General features: G+C 46.7%; 1 long non-coding RNA gene across 1 annotated transcript in view; it reads left to right on the forward strand.

Annotated features, from left to right (window-relative positions):
- The window catches only part of LOC109377162 (uncharacterized), a 9,126-nt gene extending 2,413 nt beyond the window's left edge, over positions 1 to 6,713 (forward strand). The window contains exons 2-3 of the long non-coding RNA XR_002122830.1: positions 3,275 to 3,406; positions 5,021 to 6,713. This is a non-coding gene — a long non-coding RNA (uncharacterized LOC109377162). The remainder of the gene's footprint in view (positions 1 to 3,274; positions 3,407 to 5,020) is intronic.
- The last annotated feature ends 878 nt before the right edge of the window (positions 6,714 to 7,591 follow it).

A 7,591-nucleotide genomic window follows, 5' to 3' on the forward strand; every position in this document is an offset into this window, starting at 1 on the left:
CCGGCCGCGCCGCCCTCCTCGGTCCCGCCCCCGGGCCGGGTCGGCCCCGCGCGGTCACCCCACCCGTAGGAGCCGCCCGCAGGGCTCGCCTCGGGGCCAAGAGGGGAGCCTTCTCCCTGCGCTGCGCGCAGCGAAGCCGAGCTGGGAGCGGCCTTTCATCAGCCGGGCTCTCTCCTGGGGCGCCGCGAAGCGCCTCTGCGCTCGCAGACCACGTGCACCGATTTTAGGGCTCTCGGGGGTTGGGGGGACCGCGCCCCTTCGGGGCAAGTTCCCGCCCCTCTCTGAGTCTAGGCCTGCCCATCCTAAGAGCTACGGCTTACCTCTGAAGCCCAGCCCACGCCTAACAGTCACGGGACTCGGTGGATGAGCCACTATTGGGGACCAGAAATTTCTCAGGGACTTGTTTTTAAATGAAAAATTACATGTGCACTCCATTATTAAGATCATTGGTTTGGGGATCAGGATACCTGAGCTCTAAGTCAGGTCTCCACTTTTTAGATCATCTTCGGTAAGGTATTTAAGTTCTGTGTGCCTCAATTTTCTGTAAAAAAAAATAGATCATTATACTATTTCATGGGATTGTGTAAACCTTTAATGAGGTAATCCGTGTAAAGTGTTCACAACTGCCAGACACGTAGAAGCTACTCACTGCTACACTTTGACTGCTACCCCTACCACCATCACTCAGGGTTTCAGAAGGGTCTATGGTGAAAAGTGCCCCCTCCCCAAGGAAAGCACTAATCTTTTGCATTTTTCCATAGGGCACATATGGACAGATAACACACGTGTGTATTTATACAAAAGGGAGTCATCTATTCTGTTGGGCACTTTGTGTTTTCCTTAAAGTTCCTTGGCATTCACCTCATGCCTGAACACCCCACTCTGCCTCGTTTCTTTTTAAGGGGCGCATAGACCTCCACGTATTGCAGGAAGGCTCTCTCTCTTTCCTTTGTCTGTCCCCGGTTCCCACTCTTGCTCACAGGCCCTGCTGGGATGGTCACAGCCGCAGTGCTGCATACATGCCACAGCCTGCATTTCTACTTACAACTGAATCAGATTGGGGATGCACTTTTTTATTTCAACATATACTGCCAAATTGCTGGAGGCCTCTCAGACCACAGTACTTAGTTGGCTGCACATGTGGCCAGAGGCAGAAGTGCAAGGCTTGGGCGCAGTGAGCAGTGATAGAACAAATGAGCAGCAGATACTGGCCAGGAGCCCTCACTCACCAGGCAAGTGAAGATAGACATTGGGTCCCTGCTCAGTGCCAGGCAGTGTACTGAGCAGCAAGCACTGAGCACACACCAGATCCAAGACATACCTGTTTAGTTTGCCTCATTTCCCAAAACACAATTTCGGGGCACGGAAGCAAAAGACACATGGGATGTTGGAGCTTTACTGACTATGAGAAAGGGATTCGTTGACAGGTATGTGGCCTGGTCACCATCCAGCCAAATCCTGCCTCTCCAGCAAGGCCTACCTCCTCCATGAAGCCGGGAATTGTATTCTGGCCCTTTCTGCCAGACTGCCTTCACTTGGCATTCTCACTGCTCGTCCCACCAGCATGGACTTACGTGTTGACACATCAGTCTCCTTTGCTAGGGAGGCACAGAAGACACAGGCTTTTCTAGCTGGCTGACCAGGCACCACTGCTTGTTGACATGTGAACTTGCACAGGTCGGTTCACCTCTCTGAGGTTCAATTTCCTCGTTTATAAGAGAAGGATATCTGCTAAACTGAAAGATTCTAAGAATTCAAATGTGATGATGATGGGCTTAGCAGAAAGCGCTCAGTAAAGGTGAGCTCCTATTCTTGGGCAGCAAGGCATCATGCCTTTTTCACCTCTGAACTATAGCACATGGCAAGGCCTGGTGCTATAGCATGGGGGAGTGGGGGCTCCCTGTGGAGTGGAGAAAGGTGAATAAAATCCCGTAAAAGGTGAGTAATATCTCGTAAAGTCTGCTGGGAAGCAAACTTCAGTCGTGATATCTCAATGGATTCACAAGGTTCTATGTGGTGGGCCTACGACCCTGCCCAACGCAGCCTACCCTGTACTAATCTTTACTGTCCCCCAACTCCTAGAAACCCTAAGCTCCAAGAATTCAGAACATCTCTCAGTTCCTCCTACACCCTATGCTCTCTCTCACTTCCAGTTCTCAGCGGTTGCCATCTCTTGCCATCTGAAAGGTAACCCCAAACCCCATCCCCACCTCATCACCTGACTGACACATTCTTAGGTCACAGCTGAAAGGACCCTTCTTCTGGGAGCCATTTCCTGTCCTGAGCCCCGTAGTTACCCTTGCTTAACCTACGGCCACATCTAGCACATAGTGTGGTCATTGTTCAGTGTGCCATTTCCCAAAAAGAGAAATGGGGCATCAGGCTGTTTCTGCCCATGCGCATAGCTGACCCCCAGCGCTCAGTATTTTTCACATTTATTTGAATTAGTGAATAAATTGCTATGAATGAAATTGTCAGGGCCTCAACTACAGATAAATAAAAAAACAGTAATACACCCCATAACGACAGACCGCATATACAACAGTGGTCCCAAAAGATTATAATGGAGCCTAGGTGTGTCGTAGGCTAAACCACGTAGGTTTGTGTAAGTCCATTCTATGATGCATGCACGACAAAATCACCTGATGACGAATTTCTCAGAATGTGTCTCCGTCATTAAGCAATGCATGACTGTAACCACAAACTCCAATCAAAGCTACCCTTACTCAGCAGTTGCACCATCTGTCCTGCTGTGTTTATAAGAGTTAGATTCATGTTGGAGGGCCAGCTGCCAACTATCTGGCAACCTGGCTGAAGAAGGAATGAAATTCTTCCCAGCCTGGCAGAACCTTCAAGTGTGGCAGTTGATGGGACAGGGGAGAGCTTCAGAACCACTAGATAAGTAAGTGAAAGGCAAAAATCAAAAATTAGATCTTGTTTTGGAACTGGTCTGCCAGCTGTAGATTCACTGACTTTCAAACTTTTTTAGAAACATACTGCTTGAAATGTTGCCATGGCCTGAACAAACTGAACTAAATCATATAGCAGTTCAGGCTGGGAAGTCAGACAGACCTGGGTTCAAATCCAGTCTTTACCACTAATTAGAGCTATCTTAAAAAACTTTTTCCCAAAAAGCATGTCCCACAGAATGTTCCATTGCTAATGGCTCCATTAAATTGATTCCAAATCCTGGAAGTCACATCACACAATGAGTACCTCAGTACGAGGTACACATTTCAGAACTTGGGAGTAAACACACAGCTGTTCTTTTCAGGAATGTGCAGCGAGGAAGACAAGTCACATGCTGTTCGTCAGGAAACTGAGTGAAAACCAGAATTCCTGTCAGTGAGGTCAACAACCCTCCTGAAATGTCAAGAATATATTCCTACACGATGTGCAGGAAGAGGTACGGACAGATACAAAGGGAACAAAATGGGGCAGGGTCCAAAGAGGGAGCATTCACATCTTGTTGGGAGAGACGGTCCACTGAAGGTAATCAGGCTTTTAACTAGAGAGCTAGATTCTCTGGTTTATCTTTAAAAACCCTGTAAGACAACAGCAGACAACTTAATCCTGCTCTCGGAACAACCAGCCTAGCGTCTCTCCTAATCTTTTCTTCAGCTGTTGCTATCTGTTGTAGGATGCTGTTGCTCTGCCCTTTTTGTTTTCAAGTAGAAAAAAAAGGCGGGGGGGAGGTTGTCTGCTCCCTCCAAGCCCACCAATCCCCATCAATCATTCGCCCAAACAATGAGCTATGGCCTTGAAATCACACTTGATCCAGGAGCAGGTCAGTGTCCTTTGAAATTTTTGAAAACACAGACGTCGACATGATCTGGCAGCTTCCTCTCCCCAACCACTGGCAAAATCTTTCAATACAAAATGTGCCTCTCTGCCTGAAGTGGTGAGGGTGTGAGAGCAAAACTTGAACTGCCTGCCTGTGCAGAAAGGTTTTTCCATCATTTCAGAGCCACTGAAATGGTGAGATCAGTTGACAGGATAAAACACTCTGAGATCTGCCAGATTGTCCCTGAAGGAGAGAAAAAATTTTAATGGTGAGAAACAAGGGGCATGGAAGACTCACCAAAACAGGTCCTTCCCACCAGCCTTGTGTAGCTAACCTTCGCCATTTCCTGGCACATTTGTGAGAAGAGCGATGGTTCCAGAGGTCAAGGAAAGCCATTTGGTGGGAAGGACCTGTCTTGATGAACCTCTGGGCCTCAGTTCTCCCATCCACGGAGACAGGACCACAGTACCCAGCCTGCGGGGCTGTTGGAGGTTTACATGAAGTGCCGGGCACATAAAAGGCCTCCCTCACTAGAAGCATGCTGAGATTCAATGTACGCCTCTGACGAGTTGCTTCATCTTTCAGAACATCAGGGTTTTTTCCACCCAAAAAGTAGAAGTGGCAAATCTTTGGGGAACTTGTATGTTGCACACAGGGTCCGGCTTATTTTAAGTTTTACTGTAAGGCATACTATCTTATGCCTTCTTTGAAGAACTTGACTAGGTCTGAGCTATGGCATGAAATGGTAATGGTCCGAGTTTCTGTGCTTATAATGGGCAATATTGGGGACATCCTTCTCTCGAGACAACGGCTTCACAGGACATAAGATTGCCCAGATCGATCAATCTAGGATTCAGGAGATGAAAAGAATCACGTGGGTGAAGATACATAAAAGGTGTATGATATCTCAGTACTGAGCATATGCACAGTGGTCAAGCACAGAGTGAGCCAGACAGAGCCCGCATCTTGGCTCTACCACAGCACAACTGTAGGCTGCTGCCTTAACCTCTCTGCTTCTTATCCCATAAAAGTCACTGTGAGGATTAGTTAATATAAATGCAAAAATCCTTAGAATGCTAGCTGGCACAGAGAAAGCCGCTAGTAATGGCATCAGGTATTTTTCACTCACAGAAGATCCACAGGCTCTCCGATTTCTTAGCCTCCCATGCAGTTAGGTTGGCTCATGTGACCCATGCTGGTCAGTGGGCTGAAAACAAGTGTCGTGTGTCATTGCAGGACTGAAGCATTAAGAGCTCGTGCACGTTTGCCAACTTTTTCTTCTCCTGCCTCTGCAATCATGGAAACCACGTGCTAAGATGGTAAGAGCCACAAAGCGGAAGTAACTGAATCACTGAATCATGGAGATCCACCCAACTTGGAGTCACCCAACTTGTATGGAACATTCTAAGAAATAAACCCTTGTTGTATTCAGCTACTGAGATTTCAGAGTGTATCCTATCCGGACTGGTCAATAACAGCTATTATTGTGGGCTTGTAAGCTTGTAATCAAGGATGGTTAGATTGAAAAAACAAGCAAATTTTAGAAAATTAGGAAACATTTGTAAGCACCTGGAATGTTCCAGGAATATGTGGTACTTTAATAACTCTGTTGTTGGTGCCCAACAGTGATTCTCAACTGGGGGTGGTTTTGGCCCCAGGGGACAACTGACAAGGTCTGGAGGCATTTTTGGTTGTCATGACTCAAGGGGTATTACTGGCACCTACTAGAGGGTGGAGGCCAGGGACACTGCCAAACATCCCTGTAGTAGATTAAATGTACAAAAAAGACCCTTCACAGCCCAGACCCTATCTTCTAAGATAATCACTATTACCCCGGTTTCTTCTGTCCTCCAGATATACTCTGCATATAAAAGTATAGGCAACTGTAAAACGTTTTTTGTGCTAAGTGGGAACAAATCACAGATTGTTCTGCATGTGTTTCCTTGGAATTCATTCCCTATCAGAACCAACATATCTGTCCTAGTGCTCAAAGAACCTAACAGATGCTACTTTTTCATACCGGGCCACAATGGAAGCCCATCCCCAAGGAAGCTTCTAAAATATCTTAGTCTTGGCCCTACTCCTAGAGATTGATTCAACTAGCCTAGGAGAGGCCTGACCACCCACCATTTTCCCTGGGTACAATCAAGGTTAAGAACTGCAGAACGAATCCCTCCACCTGTGCCCTGGATCCCATGGCCTCTAGGTCCCCCAGGGATCTCACTCCACCCAGAACACCTACTCCAGTCTCCCTCCCTCTATTCCCTTTCCCACCAGCATCTGAACATATCATCACCTCTCAAATCACTTCCTCCATCAGCCACTACTGCCTCTCTCTCCTTCCATTCACAGCCATGTGTGTTTCCCCTCACTTTACATTCAAGTCATGCTTCAAGCCATTTAGGTTCTTCTCTCCCAGGTCGCCAAGCTCTCTACTTTTTGGATCTTATCTTGTCCTCTCACCTGAACCTATCACACCACTTTTGAAATATTTCCTTCTGTTGCTTGTGACTTGGGCAACATTCAGCTGGTTGGCTGGAAGTCAAGAGTCAAGCATCATATTAAGTACCACCCTATGAATCCAAGTTGCAAATACTGGCGGCTACCAAGTTAAAGATAGTGGGTCTACAGCAGTGAATGCAGGTGTTGCTTCCTCATGGTCTTCCAGTTTGGGAAATCGGTAGTTGCAGTAGGCAGAAGCTTGGAGTTGCTACACTTGGAGATACCAAGAGTAAATAAAGACCTAACGAAACTGGGTAGTTTTGGGACATGTTAACATGGAGGTGTCTATTAGATGTCCAAATCAAAATACCAGATAAGCAATTTGAAAACTCCAGGGTTCAGGAGAGCTAAGTCGAAGATATAAATTTGAGTCTTCAATGTAGATGGTATTTAAAACCAGGAACTGTACATGGTCTCAGCAAGGGAATCAGTGTGGAGAAGTCCAAGAACAAGTCCTTGGGAAAAGAGGAGGGACCAGGAAGAGACTGAGAAGCACGGTAGCACCTCACTGCAGAAGCTAAGAAAGTGGTTCAAGAGGAAAGGTCAACCCCACTAAACAGTTCTGAGGATCAGGAAGGAGGGTTGGGCCTCTCAATCTGGTCATTGGTGCTGACCTTGACAAGCACTTTCAGTGGAGTGACAAGTGCAGATCGGAGTGCTCTAACAGTGAAAAATGGAAAAGCTCATATAGAAAACTCTTTTGAGGAATTCTACTGTAAACAAGAACGGTAACTAGATACAGAAGTGACCTGAGATCAACCGATCCTGAGTCATATAAAGTAATAGTTTTTAAAGGCCATCTAATTCTCTTGTACTGTTTCAGAACAAGCAAGGAAACCCCACAATGTTCTCTTTAAACTGTTTCTGCCTACCAGAAATGATTTTGCAGCCAAAGACTTTCAGCTAATACAGACAGGGTCACAGGGCATTTAACTCACAAGGGCTAGTGTCAAGTTCCTGTAGGTATTACACATATCAGTCAGCCTGCCAGGAAAGAAATATGCTTCATAACTTGCCCAAGGCTGCCCAGTATACTAGAGAAAAAACAAACTGCTGACTTACTATAGTTGCTTGCTGTTTTTCAAAACAGCTGTTGGGTGAAATCACAAGTGATTCTTCCCTTCCTGCTAAGATGCAGACTATGAATATTTTCTAAGTACCGTATTTGCCGGCGTATAAGACGATTTTTTGGCCCTGAAAAATATGCCTGCAAGTGGGGGGTCGTCTTATACGCCAGGTACACTTCAGATAGACTGCCCATAGTGCTTGCCCCGTGCCATAGTGGCCTCCCGATGCCCGCCCACT

This window comes from Hipposideros armiger, unplaced genomic scaffold (genome assembly GCF_001890085.2).
Source record: "Hipposideros armiger isolate ML-2016 unplaced genomic scaffold, ASM189008v1 scaffold_1306, whole genome shotgun sequence".
Classification (NCBI taxonomy): Eukaryota; Metazoa; Chordata; class Mammalia; order Chiroptera; family Hipposideridae; genus Hipposideros; species Hipposideros armiger.